Raw genomic sequence first — 16,848 nt, 5'->3', positions numbered from 1 at the left:
CTGAAATCTAAACACACAGTGCAAGCAAAGGTAGAGCTCCCATTTCCCTTTGACAGGTGGGAGGGGATGCCACCTCCCTCTGACCACCCCCTTCCCTTCCATCCAGCACTGATGAGAGGTTTTGCTCCATGGAGCTTTCCTGCAAGAAGCCCCATCTCCTCTGGCAAGGAGAAATCCCACATTCCTTGGGGATCTCCCTTGACACAGCTGTGAGTTTCTTGCTGTGCAGCTTCCATACTCAGGAAGGGCTGACCCCTGCCCACATCACACACACACATTCCCCCCTCCATAGCACCTATGCACCCTTACACACAGACACACAGGCAGGGCGTTCTGCCTTGCCCTAGGAAAACTCAGGACTGCACGCTTTGCCCTTGGGCAACAAAATTTCCTCACACTGCACCCCAGCCTGAAACTACATCTGTGCTCAGGTCCCGCAGCACCTGCGTCTCAAGGGCTTCCACAGCAGCTTTTTCTCTCACTGCAATATGATCTGATTCACACTCAGATTTGTGTGACATGACACACAATTCACCCATGTTATATTTAACACTGGAAACAGTCCAGTGTCCTCAGGCCCACATGTAGGATGCAGCAGTGAGCTTCCCTGTGTTGGTTGTGGTGATGGCATCACACTACTTAAGGTCACCACCCAAACTTGGTCTTACAAGTGACTCCCTCTTCAAGGCAAAATCAACTCTCCTTGTCTATCAACATCTCACCTAACTGGCCACTGCTATAATGGCTATAATGGCAGACAGCCTTTAAATGAGTCCAGTAAATCCAAGAAAAAAAGAAGTGTGGATAGATATGAAGTGACTGATGAAGAAAACCAGAAGAGCATTTACCTCTGGGTGCTTGGTGGTACTCCCAAGTCATGAGAGCATGCTCACATCAGTTGCTCTGAAAACAAGAGAAAGCAAACATTAAATTGACAAATAATTAAGGTTAGCCAAGCAGAACTTTAGAATTTATTTCCAGAGGATAAAACCCTGACTACTGACAAGCTGAGATGTCCTTAAGGATAAAAAACTACATTAATTCAACTCTCAGACTGCTATAACCCTTTCTCTGGGATTTCCCAGCTGGAAATACATGTGAATGAGCTCTGTAGACCATGTGTTACAAGCTCAACATTTCAGGAAGCATTCGGACTGACTGCACATTCTCTGCACAAAAGATCTGTGGATATTCAATAGATCTGGAAGCTCTGGGACATGCTTAGCATGGATGCTCAATTCTGGCTTAGCATGCATGCTCAATTCTGTTGAATAACATAAATGAGCAGGGCAAATCTAGAATCCAGAACACTTCAGACTTATTATACTAGAGACTCACACAGGCAGAACAACACTATCTGAAATCCACAGGACTTTCAGGCTGGCTGTGCACGTACTGGATAGCTAATTTCTGCATGTGCTGTAGAAACAGTGCAGGTTTCCAGATTTATATCAGCTCAGGCAAGGATCAGTCACTGAGCAGGGCATCCCACTGGCTGGAAACCCTGGGTCAGTGTAAAAACCCTGAGGCTCTGTCTAGGAGCATGTCTGCAAGGAAAATGGGGCGTTCTCATGGGCACTCAGATCTGTGGGGGCTCTGTGCTAGCCCCATAGCAACAAGAAGGGCTTGCTCCTGTCCACTTTGCCTCTGACATACAGATGCTTTCTTCTTCAGCCAGCCTGTGCCTGCTGTCAGTATCCACAAGGCTGTGCTTGTTTGTACTAGCCCAGATGAGGAGCCCATGCAATGCTAATTATATGCTGTAGGTACCTGTTAAGCCATTTTACAGACAGTTGTGTGTCTTTATAATTTAAAGGGACAAGTGCAGTGAGTTACGTGTAAATGAGGTCTGGGTTAGTGCCACAGCATCTGCAAAGGACAAAAGAGAGTCAAATAAACCGGGGAGCCCTTTCCTTCTCTGCATTACTGCAGAGGAGGCAGGCAAAGCAGAGGCTGGAGGTGCCTGCTGATGGGAAACAGGGGTTTGTTAGCACAGCCAGAGGCAGTGCCCTGAAGGAGAGTGTACCTGCCAGGAACAGGGTGCAGCAGAAGCCTCTCCCTGCCAAACCCCAGCCAGCAGGCTGGGATTGGCACTGAAGGGAATGCTAGCAGCAGCTCTGGAGGGAGGCAAAGGCTGCGCATCCCAAACCCCTGGGGCCAGCTTCCCACCCAGCACCACTACTTGCTACTCAACCCAAGAAGAAATGTGCATGAAGGGAAAACCAAGAAAAGGAGGAAAATGGCTAGGAAAGTTCATTGTACCTATGGCCAAGTTCCCAGAGTTATGCACTTTCCCAGAGGGTAATACATGATACCACAGCTTCAATCCATGAACAAATAGAGTAGTATTATTTTGCTCAGTGCAGTGCAACTTCAGTTATGATGCTTAATGAAGGCAAAAACCTGGCACACCCACCTCATGTCACAAGACATTAATGATGGAGACAATGAAGGGCTTTTTCCAAAAGGCTGGTATTCTTGTGTGTCCTCTCTTCCAGGTTCTTCCATCTTTCTACACTAATATTAGTCATATCTGAAAATCAACACCAGAAACTGAATCAGAACTATATTTCTTCTCTCTTAGCTTGGATGCTGATCTGAGGGGGTGGACAGGCTGATGCAACTTAACAGAGCCCTGAGATTTTTAACTCTACTGACTTCAATGAAGATATTCCTGATTTGCACATACAGTGTGCTTGGTCACCTCGTGGCAAAGTTTTGCTTTCACAGACATCACTTTGCCACAGCACTGGTGATGCTGAGGACAGTTCCAAAGTGGTGTCTGATGGAGCAAATTACTGGTTCCCCCTTTAGATGGTTATTCCTGATCAGGAAAAAGTCATTTTGGGCAAAGATAAAATTTCAGCTTCTTAACTGGCCCATCTATAAACCTGAATGGATTTATGCAAAATGAAGAGGTCTCTGGAAATCCAGACAGTGCAATGCCAGATTGAGGAGTCGACTCACTGCTTGTTACCACTGCAGGTACAGGAGGTGTTTCACAAACCAGACATGGCTATGGAAAGACCCACACTTCTCCCAGTGCTTTGCTAGATGAGCAAGTCCTAAGTTAAGTGCCACCCCCTGGAGAAGCCAGCCTTGCCTTCCCTTCCTGCTTTCCTTCAGGCCAGAGATACCTCCAGGGATTAGATCATCCCTTGGTGTCAGGATTTGTGCTGTGCTCGGTTGCCAGCCATGGGTGGATGTGTTATTAGTCAGATTTACATGTCTAAAACATCGTTTGTGCAACCACCCCAGGGCATGGCTGTGAATGCGCTCAGGATGAAAATTGGAAAAAGAAGTTTAATAAGCAGAAAAACAGTGTCTGAGTTGATGCCCCACAACAAGCAAGTCAAATCTACTTGCAGCAAGTTAGCTAATGTGATTTACCATCAGATTTACTACAGAATGTGTTTGCTATTGAATGCTTCTTTAGGTGCTTCATGTTGCTCTACTAGATGCAGTATGCATTTGGTATTTGTCTCTAAAAAGCAAAAAAGGAAGCTGAGGAGTCCCACACAAGGAGCACATCTCTAGGGCTCCCAAAACAGGCATTAAATCAAGGGGACTTCATAGGCTATGACCATACAGAAGTTATTTATCTACCTACCCTGGGGCTTGCAGGATGTCACTCTGTGTTCAAAGCACATCTCTGTGGCACTAGGATGTGCCACTCTGTGGCACTCTGTCCTCACAGAGTGGTAAAACCACAAGGAACTCCAGACAATGGTAAAATATGAACCAAACCTCAGAGGGGTGTAACACATTACAGTCAGCTGGCATGGTATAAACCTGTTTTAAATATTTTCATGACAAAAAAGAAGACTCTATTTTAAAGGATTTTACTCATGCTTTTCATTACCAACAGAAAAAATGGCCACAGCCCAACACTTTGGGGAAACCAGGCATGGGAGCATGAGACTAGTGGAAAGCAATTTTGAGTCATATCAATACCACACACCAGAAGAGTAGGAGTAAAACAGGCAAGCTGAAATAATGGCCAAAATGTCCTCATGGAGTGCTCATCCTCCCTATGGACTGCCTCTGGATCAGATGTCACAGGAAGAGCTGCGCTTTCCTCCTCCTATAGCACTGGGGAGGAATAAACCCAGGGCTGCAGCTCTCAAGGGAAAAAAGAGAAATGTGGAATCCACAAAAAAAGTACAGAACCAAGGAACTTTCACGTGGCTTTTGAGGCATTGGGCTGGCAATGTCTGTTCAGATATCTGGCTGCCATTTGCACACATTTGCTTCTCCTCAACCTCTGTGCACTCCGCAGGCCAGGCCACGGCAGGAACAGGAGTGATGAGTGCACAGACACTGCCCATGCAAACACCATCACCATCCCGTAATCCTACACCTGGTGCAGCCCAGTTTACCTGATTGCATCACTTCTGTTCGCACTAAGTGCTCATTGTGAAACTCTCTCAAGACAGGAAAAACTAGATAAGAAGGGAAGAGCTCCTCTGTGGAGATTGCCACAGATGATGCCTGTTCTCATTGTTCAAGAAATCAGCATGGCATTCAAAATGAAAAATTTCCCTGAGATGTCCTAAGCATTTCATATTTTTCACAGTTAAGCTGTGCAAAGAATAATAAAATCACTCTTTATTTCAGTTTCCATTCACAAAATGTATACAAATAATCCAAAGCAGGACACAGAGCAATATGCCCCACCACCTCTAGGAATCAAAAGTAAAAAGAGACAGGTTTTTAAAAACTGTTTTGGAACAAATTTATTGTGTAAGAAAAAAAAATATTTAAAGCAATTCACAGGGGTGGTGGACACCCCTGCTAAATTATTCAGATAAAATCAACAACCCCATAGATAAATGCATGTTAAAATTCCTCCAGTTGCTACCAGAAAAATAAACTGACTCAGCCCACTCTTCATGCCTTAACAACTCTAATCATAACCTGGGGCTATCCCCTTAGGTCATTTCTGTCCTAGACATCAGCCATTATCCCTCAACACAGCAGCAGAATTCCAGCCCTGATTCCTCTCTTCTTTATTTCATCTATCAGAATATCCTCCCCTCCTTCCACCCTGAATTGCATTGGCAGGTGTAGAGCAGAGGGTGGTAACTTGCCTTCCCACCTGCAGAGAGAGAATATTAATCCCTTCCTCTTCCCTGGAAATGTGGGAGCTGCCTACCATGCTGCAAGCAAAATCTGGGTTTATTTTTAAAATAGTACTGTCTTGATTTTTGTGTTCCAGGTATAGAAAAGGCCTTGATTTGATTATGTCTCATGCTGTGTTCCTTAATGACCTCAAATTATGAAACTGTGATCCAGAAAAAGCACGGTGGTTGGTATCACTGTGTAGAATAATCTGCTTCAAAATGTTCTTAGATCTACATCCACACACATCCCTAAGACTAATTAATTTATTTATTAGGCTAAATCAAAACTTTCTGATAGCAAATATATGTTGTTTATTGAATAAAAATAAACTACTGAAAATAAGGCCATAACCTTTGCATTTTACTAATATTTTAAAAGCCTACATCTAATACTAACAACAGAATTATTTGCCTAAAAATTTTCCTATAAAGTCCACTATGATATTTTATTTACCTGGTTTCTGTTGATTTAAAATAACACCACCATTTATAAAGTCCCTTTATGGACTCAATGTATGGGCCATATATTACAGGTTTTTTCTCTGGTTTAGTAGTGTAAAATTTCTAGATTTATACAGCTAAATTAATGACAATGTATAATTTAGGACTCTGATTGTCTACAGATGATTTGCAATTCTAAATTGTAATTGGCCTCACCAGTTCAATGCAATAACTTGTACACAGCATCTGCATACAGGCTGTGACTTGTAAACTTGCACAGAGCAGATGATGGCCTTTTTATTAAATCACTAAGAACTGACAGTGTGTGGTGGAGAGCTTTGATGTGATTTGTATTAAATATCACTCTTGATAGGAGACTTATTTTTATTAAGTAGAATATTTTTCTTGTATCTATGTAAAGTACTAATACAAAACACAGCAAACCAACAAAGCTATGCCAGCAGAAAGGATACTGTTGAAACACATTTCTAATTCCTTGAAGAGTCATGTTTTATTGTTATTTAAGAGGATATATTGGTAGAATTAGAACTGTTTTGAAACCACACCTAGCAACAGTTTAAGGAATTAATTTGTTGAGCAAAATCTTTACTTACAATCCATGCACAATTCCTCTAAATTTTCAGTATTAAAAAGTTTTGCAGTAAAATGTAGCTGAGTTTACTACTTAGATAGCTGAAGTTTGCTGCTCTTTATCCTTAGTTACTGCACTGACCTCAGGCAGCCCCAGAAAAATGTCAATGGAGAATTGCAGCCAACAAAGCACTAAAGCTCCATCCTGTCCTGTGAATGTCCCATTGATTTCAGCAGTGTGGGACCCATCTGAAAAGCTTTGATGAGAAATGGTCATGTGCACTTCCACTCTAGGATTCCTCTTTTAATTATGCCATCCTCAAAAATTGTTAGTGCCAACAGAAGTGTACACTGGCCTAGGGTTTCCTCCAAGCTTCTTTTAGCCAAGAAAGCTAAGGAAAGCCTTCTGCTCTGTTTCATGTGCTTTCCATGCAGAAAGTTTACCCCACTGTGGGATCCTAATGCTTTCAAAATTATAAACCACTGCAAACTTCCACCTAACAGAAGAGCTGCCATTGTCTTTAATAGGAGTAAGACTGGCACTTCATTAATGCAGTGCAGATGGCTTTTAATATCTTTCCAGGATAAAAGAGAGCTCTATCAGCATATATAGGACATTATTGTCAGTTGTGTGTGAAGAGGCAAGTGGGTCTGTTTCAAACTGTCCTTTGATGATTTATGATCCAGAGGGATTTCAGAAATATAATTTCCTTAACAAGTACTGAGCCACCTCTTTGATATGTTTTCTCCTACTAATGACAAGTCTCCCATGAAGCTCATCATACTCCAGCAATGTTTCTCAAATTGTGGATTGTGACTCCCTTTGAAGGCCTGAAAGCATTCAAAAGAGGCCATGTAACATGAGCAAAGGGAGAATTAGTCAGCTCAGTTCTTCCAGGTGAAGTGTTGTGTTTACCTGGCTGCCAGCATTCACACCAGCCCAGCAACTATGATTTTCTTCTCATTGCTTATAATTGGCTGGCATTAGTTTGGTCCCTTCAGCACATGGGCAGGATTGTTTACACTTGCAAGCAGTAATTACCAGCAATTCTTATTGCCACATCTTAAAAGGACTGACCTGCTGTCACTTCAGGTGGTTTTACAAAAGATGAATAAACCAGAGAAGGTTGCATTTTCAGAAATTCTTGACATATAATGCTCACAGGAGAACAGACAATAAACAGATTCCTAATTTCTACAGAGGTAAATAGTAAGTCGGCTTGAAACTGTGGAACAGAGAGAGAAGAGGAAGAGCATTCAGCTGGCCTCTACACCTGAAGAAGAACTTACTTTTAGGAGAAAAGTATGAGGAAGGCAGAAAACTAATAAAAAAAGAGAGTGAAAATGGAGACTCAAAGAACAGTCATCAAAATCAAGATGTTGAGAACAAAATTAGTCATGAGCCCAAAGAACACAAAAAGAAGAAAAACATAATTGCCTAATCATCAGGACCAAGAGCTGGATGAGGGACTGGAGTTACACAACCACAAACAATGTGTTACAGAACCCAGCATGATAAGTATGTTAAAGCAAATTGTCAGGATCTGCGCAGACACAGGGAATAGGAGAGATGGCCTTGCACATCATGGAAGGTGCCTCATTGCCTGTGTGCAGCTCACAAACACAACTGAAAAGCTTGGCAAGGATCTGCCCATTCAGTTTGTGCTCAGCCCAGCCATTGCATTCTCTCTGCAACCACGATGATCTCTTTGCAGACCTGTTAAAGGTGTGCCCTCCTACAACTACTCTCATAGTTGTTGGAACTAGGGGAGAAAATTCTTTTGAAAGGCTATGAATTAACACTGTCACTTATGAATTTCAAGGTAAGTGAAGAGGTGGTCTGTTTTGCAGACTGTCAAATCAGATCAGATTACTAGATCCATAATGAGCTATCTGTGGTGCCAGAGTAGAAAAACATTCTCACTCACATATCCCAGCTGAATGAAGTAGGCTGAATGTCTTCTGTTGACACTAAACAAATGTAAAATACAGGCAATTTCCTAATTTGAAAATTAAATAAATCTATACTAGACCTGGATTGAAGAGAGTTTGATGACAAAACTGTATTTTTGGCACAAGGGATTATATCCCATGAGTTGCATTTAAAGACTGTGAAGTCCAAACCAGTAATCTATTCAGTTTGTGATACAAAAGGACAAATGTGTAAATGATTCTATGAAATTCTTGAGAAACTGTAGTAGATGTTCAATAAGCCACAGTTTCAAAGTGCTAAGGGCAACCATTCTTTCCCTTAGCAAGGAAATATGAGGGCAGTGTTACATTGACTGCTACAAAAGGAAAAGGAAGCTGATAGTAATTATTACCAACTAGAAGATAGAGACTAATAGAGAAATAAAAGCACAATGACCAAAAACTAGTATGTTGTGAAGAAGAAAAATCTTCTATAGTAGATAGATTCTACAGTGTTTCTATAACATATTGTGAGATGAGAATGGTAAATTAGCAGAAGCAGTATACAAAAGGAAGAAGTATTAACTAAATCTTTCTATTCTGTGCAGGGAACCATCCCAGTTGGTATATAGTCATATAAGGTAGTGATGAATGGTGAAGTCCTCAAGCTCTATCAGTCCCACTGTTTGGCAAACAACAGAATTCAAGTGCCAAACTTTCATTCATATCTCAAAATCTTGTTAATTAATTCAAAGATTCAAAGCTTATGTATTTTTTGGGATCATCTATTCTGCCCCCTTACATAGCATAGTCCATAGGATTTGCATGAATCCCATCTTAAGCTACAGAACACCTACTTGTAAGAGGAATACACCTACTTGTAAGAGTAGAACTATGAAACTCAGATGTTTGTTCGTGTCAAAGCTTGTTTTAATTCAGCTTCTGGCCATCAGAGTCTCCCACCTATCTGCACTGTTCACAGACTGTAGCCAGATCCCTCCTTTATCTTCTCCCACTCAAATACGAGGCACAATTGCTATTTCGCAGGAGTTTCCACCCATGCTAATGGAGGAGCATTCTTCCTGTCCTGTGAATATCCAGACTGAACACTGGACACCAGTAGTTGTTAAACCACTGCTAAGCATGAGACTAAGGGCAGTGTCTGCATGAGAAAACTAAAGGTGGACACAAGTACAGGCACACATTTGTTCACACTATGTCATGGTTAGTTCCACAGCACATTTTGGGAATATGTGTCTGTCAGCCAGTGCCTTAGCATGGTTTGAGGGGTATGCTGGCACAAGTTCTTCAAGTATGGGTGAGACCATTTTGTGCAAGGGAATCCTGGTGTATGGAGGCAAGTTGTGCTATTTCAACTGTCTAGAAAGACAGAGAACTGAACCTGGTTTGCTTTACTGATCAGCATAGACATAGATTTTATAAACTTCTCTAATCAATTTCCTCATTTTTAAGTTCAAGTGTCACAGAAGTTTGTTTTTCAGTGACCCACACCACCAACACATGCTCAGACAGTTATTCACCTTGTTTATCATGTCCCTCTGAACATCACTATTTCCCAGCCCAGATTTGTCCATGCCATCTGTATGACCTAAGATTTTTGCTCTCTCTCCAATGACTGTATATTCAACCATGTTAAAACAAGCAATCAAAGGTCATTTGAATTATAACACCACTGTTTTAACATTTATTAGTTTCTTCACCATGAATATCTTCTGAAAATTCCATTTGCACTAGTTCTGTGTGTCATCAGAACAATTTCTCAAAAAAAAACTTTGGTATAACAAATCTGTTTAAGGAAGAGGAACTTTCACACTAAATAATAGATTGTGCAAATTTGCACCTGCGCAGTCATTGCAAAGTCAGCTGAACAAGACCCCAAGCACCTTAATCTGCTGACACTAATACTGCTTTGAGTAAAGGGGCTGGACTATGTGAACCACAGAGGTACCTTCCAACCCAAATGATTCCCTGGTGATTCTACGTTTGCACTCCAAGACCTGTCAGCCGGCCAGCTTTCAATCAGCCTAACTCATGCCATGTTAATTTATATTGCTTGGCATTCTTAACTGCTGTCTCACATGATGTTAGATCAAATTGGGTCAATTCCATCACACTTATCAAACTAACTCGCCATTTCATAAAAAAGGTGGCAAGTAAGGTTTCCAGTATCAATTTATTTCCCATACAGTACTGATGACTAGCATTACTTGTATTTTTCTCCTTTATTTTTCGTTAATTTAGCCCTAATGAGCTCGTCGTTCTTTTGCCCACGATTTGCAATAGGCCCTATTCTATCGACCAAAAATTATTCTGGATTCCCAGCTCTTGCTGAGTTTCAGGAATCCCTGAACACGCGAGCAATTGGCCACTCTTCAGAAGGACTCCGCTAAGCAGCTCGAACGCAGTTAGCCGGGTGGCTTGATTTAATGTTTAACTTCTCCAGTTCCTGGGAGCACAGAACAGTTTCCCCGCAGCCCGGAACGCTCCCAAGCGAGGCGCTCCCGGAGCCCTCCGAGCCGGGGCTGGGCCGGGCCGGGCGGGGCCGGCGCTGCCGCCGCGGGCTGGGGCCGGGGCCGGGGCCGGGGCTGGCGGGACCCGCCCGGCGCGGAGGCACCGCCCGCGCCCTGCTCCTGCCCGGGAACAGCCCGGCCCCGGGGCGCTTTGTCCCTGTGCCTGTCCCAGTGCGTGTCGCTGTCCCTGCCCCGCCCTGCCTCCCCCGGGCGGCCCGGCCTCGCTCGGCCGCGGCTCCCCCACCCGCGGCGGCGGGCGCAGCATGGCCTCTGTCCTGAGGGCCTCAGCGGGGAAAGCGGCGTGCCTGGGACACTTCCTGCTCTTTCTGTAGCTAAAACCCTCGGCAATGACTAGTATGCAGTTCAGAACGACTTAGCACGACGCGGTGTTAACATGCATATCAAAAAGTCCCATTTGTCATGCATAGCCCAAATCTTATCTGTTTTGCTGGCCGATACCATGCAAATGAATTCCAAGAATTCTGACTTTTTTTTCTTGCCTACTCTGTTTTCGAGTAAACGAGACACCGGCTTTTGTTCACTGTCTCCAGACACTTCCACACATTTTATATTTGTCAGTACCTATGGCAAATCCAGAGCCAAACACCAACATCTCTCTTTTCACCTACACCATCTGCCAGTAAGGCAGAGGACTGGCATTCCCAAAACATCACTGAAAAAGGACAACCGATATTTCTGCCTTTAGCATTGCAGTAAACAGGACATAAATCTTTATAGCAGTTTTTTTCCCTGCCAAATGCCTGTTAGTTTTGAAAGAAAGCTTAGTAGTCAGCATTGCATTTTGGTAACTGACCTTAAAAATTAAAATCATCATGCCAATTTCAAGCTTGTGAAAAAACTTGTAACTATGTCTCACTACCAGTTGCAAAATCTGCTTTAAATTTTCCACCGTCAATCCTATGGGCTTTCCTGTGGCAAACAGTTCTGCCTTTTGGTCTCCAGACCACCAGTGTGTTTTGACTTCCAGTTATTGCACAAAAAAAATAAACTGATTTTGTATATCAGTACTCATCATCTGTCACTCCCTGGAAGAGAAAATCTACTCAAACCAATTCTTCCACTCTCATTTTAGTTGGTATTTGGAGTACAAAGCCACCCTCCAGAACACTGCTTTTAGGCTCTCCTGATCATGACAGATGTTAAGGAGGAAGCCATGGGAAGTTTTGTCTCTCCCCTGCTCTACATACCGCCAGAAGTTAGGTGTCCTTAATACCAAGTTCCTTTTGCCTGAGATGTCTTTCACAAACAGTACTTAAAGACATATGATGAATCCATGGAGGATACACATCATTCACAGCCCCTGCAGCCATGGCTCACTCAATAAATCATTGCTTTTGGCGCTGGGACATCAATCCTCCCCTCCCTAAGAGACAGCCCTACCCTACATAGCCTATCTCCCATCTCATTAGGTTTCTTTGCCACATCAGAAATCTTTGGGTTGAAATGTAGCCCTTTCGTTTGTGAGGGTTGATTAAGGATTGTCTTCAGAAACAGAAATGCTGAAGTTTCATGAGAAATCTTGTATTTATGATATTGTGTGGGGCAATATTGACTGGCTAACAATAGCTCTGCTTCTGCCAAATAAAGGTATGTGGGACAGCCAAGAGATTACAGGATGAACGTGGTAATCAGCCAGCTTCAAGTGAGTAAGTGGCCATATACACTTATTATCCACGGCCCTATCCTGCAAGAACTTCAACATATCCAGAGGAGTCCATCAGGTCCTGTTGAAATCAGGTTATGTCAATAGTAATAATGGTGGTACAAATATGGAACAAAAAGGAAGACACAAACCCTGCCCAAAGGCTTACAAAGGAACAATCCAGGCATGGGGATCTGCTCAGATGAGCACAGGAAAGCATCAAAGATAGAGATGGATCTCCAGAGAGAGAAGAGAGCCAGATGGTCCTGTTTCTGATGGGATCTGTGAGAACTGCTAGTAGCAGTTCCCTCCACTTACAGACACATGCTTTGTGGCTTAGGCAAAACACTGAGGGATTAATATGTAATATCTAGGTTTCATTCTCACCCTTTGGCATGGAGGCACCCAGTATCTTTTACAAGTTCTTTTTTTGCCCCACAAGGAGATTTAGATGCTTGTGCAGCATGGGTGCAAAGATGCTGAACGTGACTTAGGAAATTCCAGGAGAGGCATGAGTAGCAAGTTAGACTTCTCCTAAAGCTCCAGTGCCTGACTCCAGGCTGCAAACAGATTCCTTCTTCCAATCAGAGGCAAGTAAACCAGGTCAGTGACTGTACACGGAAAGAGGAGGAGGAGTATATAGTGGCAGAGATGACGCCCAGTAGCCCAGTGGCAAGAGAACTCACCCTGGAGGTGGAAGATTCAGGTTTGGATACCTTCTCTTCTGCCTGACAGAGCAGGGATTTAACTTCAGGTCTTCTGTCTCCTAAACAAGAAAGCCATGCAGGCTCTCAGTATCAATGGCACTGCTTTGCACAGAACTTTTAAATGCTTCTTTGGCCAGAGAGGAAAAAACCATACTGTCTCATCCTGGTGTGAGATCATGCCCAGAAAACAGCAATCTGGGGTGAACAGTCCAGCCCTCATCTAGTGAATGATTAAGTACTTTATAGAAACTGAGAGCTGAGTCCCATTGCAGAGTATCCTCTACTCTATGGAATTGTGCACTTTTTACAAGAGAAGTGGGTTTGGACTCAGAGGAATCAGGATTTAATTTTCTGGCATCTCTGTGTGAGGTTTGGGGGGACTTGGTTTTGTTAGTTTGGGGTTTTTTTAGTTTTCTGGTGTTTTGGGACAGTTGCAATGCAGAAGATGTAGTCTCAGATTGCATGGCAAGGTGGAAACACTTGGAGCTGTGAATGCACTGAGTAAGCAGGTATCAGCAGCTCAGAGACATTTAGGAGGAAGGACTGTATGCATGCTGACAGCAAAAATGTAGGTGCATTATAGCCTTTACTTTTGTCATCATCAATGCCAAATTGCACCAAGCGCCTCTCAAGCTAAGCACACCTTGTTTAGGGGGTTCTGATGATCTCAGAATATGCCAGGTCAGATTAGCCAGATACCAGCCTAAATATCAGTCTAGCCCTTGGTCTCTGGAGCTCAACTCCACTGTGGTATCACAGAGACGTGGCTCCAGGCCATATTCACCTCCTATCCATCTGATTTGCCTGCAGAAGTACCTTCAGGGCATGTTCTAGGCCAGCCCAGCTGGTGCTCGCAGGGATGAACTTTATATGCACCCAAACACATTGAAGTGCACTCAAGGGCACCCTTATTCCCATGCAGTGCATGGCCCTGTGTCTCTGAAGCCTCTGCCTGTTTGCCTGTGCAAGCATATCTTGTGACCTTTATCAGGTGGACAAGAACACCTGGAGTGAGACAGAAATGTCTCTTGCCACAGGTGCAGATGGGACTTGTGAGCTATCTGAGCTCAGGACAACTACAAGCAAGAGGAGAACTCGGATGCTTTGCTGTCAGAGGATGCCTGCTCCAGCCCACCCTGGAGCCCTTGGCCTGGGGGTGCAATACTCACAGCCCCACTGCCCCTGCTCCACTTGCAGTAGCTGTGATCACCCCCCTACCAGCAGCATCGTGAGGATGAACACAGAAATGTGGGGCCTCTGTGGCCACCAAAATGGGGTGTAGGCAGGAAAGCTGATCTGACAAACCAAAAGTGGAAAAGTAGAAGCTCTTTCCTGGAAACACTTCAGGGAAGCACAGAATGGAGAATAGGGAGGAAGAAATGTACAATCATCATTGCCAAATCCTAGCATAGCAGAGCCACGAGTCAGGTCTCAAAAGAATCATAGGATTGCAAAGCAAAATGACATTTTTGTTCCTTGTATTTTTCGTCTGATTTTTGAGTCCCTAGGGTTCATATGCAATCTTTTCCCTTATTAGAACAATCAGGATAAGATTTTGCCTTTGTCACTAATCTCCAGAAAATGTCGTTGTAAACAAACACACCAAACAGCACAAGGATGCCAACTGAAATGCTGAATTTTAGCTAAAAAATTAGAATTCAAATGTATAGAATGAATAATCAGTGATATGGCTAATAATCAGTGATTGGTGCCTTCCACAATCTGTTCTCCTCCTGTGAAACATAAGGTGATTTGTATTCCTGTCAACTGCAAGTCTGAATGGAAAAAGAAACAATTGAGTATTTGCAAATATTGCATTACTTTTTTTATCTATCAGGGTGCTAGCAAGAGAAATATATTTGAAACAATTCACCAAGTTTTTTGTCAATGTGTAGAGCACACAGATGAGGGTGTTGTGGGAAAATGCAATCGACATTCATCTTTTCTTCAGCAACATCTGCCACATCCGTGCTGTTTTCATGTCCCTACATGTTAAAGTGCTGTGCTCCTGTCTGGGAGAAGGCCCCACAAATCACATAGCTGAAGCGCAGATCTGAGAATTTTTATGAATGTGGCAATCCAAATGCAATTGATGGCTAACAGGAACAGGAAGCAAAAGAAAGAGAGTTTTGTGTATGTATTTACAGTGTGGTGAACAGGTGAGTTTAATATCAGGCATCAAATTCGTCCAGGTAATAAATCACACCAAAATATATCAAAGTCTTACTGAGCTGGAAACAGTCTTTTTTGTAACTCATTCTCTAAGTTCTTCTTTAACGTGGAGAATTTGTTCCTGTTACGAAACTTCATATTTCTCTACTTACTTTATCAGTTTAACAATCAAGTTTCACAGTATAATACTATCAGAAATTTAATCCAGTTTAAAAAAACCAAAAAGGATAGGGTTTTAATAGTTACTGAAATATCAGCTCAAGTTCCTGCCATTTCAACCAAGATTCAGATGCATCCCTTCTTTCTTTTTGTGTGGTATCTAATGCAGACATACTGCATTATACCTTCTCTATCTACAGGTGAAATGCTTTGACTTCCTAAAACTAAAAGATTGTGTGGGAAAATGTTTTGGTACCTTAAAAATACTGAACCAGCTTCTCAGAGGCAAAAATTTTACTTTATTGTACTGCTACAAGTCTTCTGCAGCATGACTGCTAGGCAGCCTTCCCCCACAGAGAACTGAAAAGAGAGAGCTAACAAAGTGAGATTTATGGATAAAGCACATAAAACCTTTATGCACTGCAGTAAAGCTGAGGGCATGTTTCTGGCAGCATGGCTCTGCGTGTCTGTGTGCATTTGCAGGGAAATGGAGATCCTTGTATGGGGGTCAGCGAGGAGGCACACAGCAGCAGGACACTCCCTTCAGGGATCACTGCGCCTTTGTGTCACCCGAGCAGCTCCCGCAGCCCCGCTCAGCTGGGGCAAGGCAGAGCTCATGCACACCTGCAGGGAGCACAAGGCTGATAACACTCACCTCAGTGACCCACCATGCATGCTGTGCCCCTTTCCTTCACGGCCGTTTGACCCATCAGGGACATCACCATCTGAAATTGTTATGCATCTGTAGTGCAAGTTCCGTACAGCATCCTCTCCTGAGAGACAGTCTCTTCGACTAGGCTGTGACATGCTGCTGGTGCCATCAGTCAGGCCAGCAGGGGAAGTATCTAAAAGCTCATCTATATTCACACCAGCTCCAGTTCACTTCCCTACACCCACTGTAAGAAGTCTTTCAGCTGTAGGAAACCACTCCAGCTTGCATTTGCCTCGGCTCTTTCCCAGCCAGAGCCCTTCCTGAGTGAACACAAACATGACTCAGCTTTTCCTTTGAAACAGAAGAAATTTGGTTCTCTTTGCAGTTCCACTGTGGTGTGGTATGAGAGAACATAGATCTGTCTTTCACTCTGTTTAGAAGATATGACACCAGTAGCAACTGTGGATTTAATTGTATTTCAGCTGCAAGAGAATCTCAGTTATGTTTTTTATGTCTCTTTTTGTTTCTTCTCAGAAAGCCAATTTTAAATAGGCGGAGCATTCTTTAATATCACCGATTGTGGTTGGGTGTGGCATAGGCCCCCATAAAAGAAATTACTACTTACTGTCCAAAATGTTCATTTTGGGAGTTAAAATTTTCTCTTTGACACAGATATATATGTGTGTGTGTGTATATATATATATATGCATGTATATTGAATAAATGTCATTGTATAATTGCATCATGAATGGCATAATTAATATTTGAATTTCATAATTAGACTGCATAATGAATGTCTTGGTACATAAATATATGTCATTATCCAAAATGTCTTTCATACATGTACACCAACAGTAAAACTTCTCAGTAATCCTTAGTCAGTACAACTATGACAACA

At 42.9% G+C, this 16,848-nt stretch overlaps 1 long non-coding RNA gene across 1 annotated transcript; it reads right to left on the bottom strand.

The window, feature by feature from the left end:
- Positions 1–839: 839 nt before the first annotated feature.
- On the bottom strand, positions 840–16,247 carry LOC113459712 (uncharacterized). Its single transcript, XR_003381211.2, has 3 exons — positions 15,954–16,247; positions 2,417–2,533; positions 840–903 (listed from the first exon to the last, which is right to left on the bottom strand). It is a non-coding gene; the product is annotated as an uncharacterized LOC113459712 (long non-coding RNA).
- Between the last annotated feature and the right edge of the window lie 601 nt (positions 16,248–16,848).

This window comes from Zonotrichia albicollis, chromosome 5 (genome assembly GCF_047830755.1).
Source record: "Zonotrichia albicollis isolate bZonAlb1 chromosome 5, bZonAlb1.hap1, whole genome shotgun sequence".
NCBI classification, from domain to species: Eukaryota; Metazoa; Chordata; class Aves; order Passeriformes; family Passerellidae; genus Zonotrichia; species Zonotrichia albicollis.
Note: the sequence above shows the minus strand (reverse complement) of the source record. Positions and strands in the feature narration are given on the sequence as shown.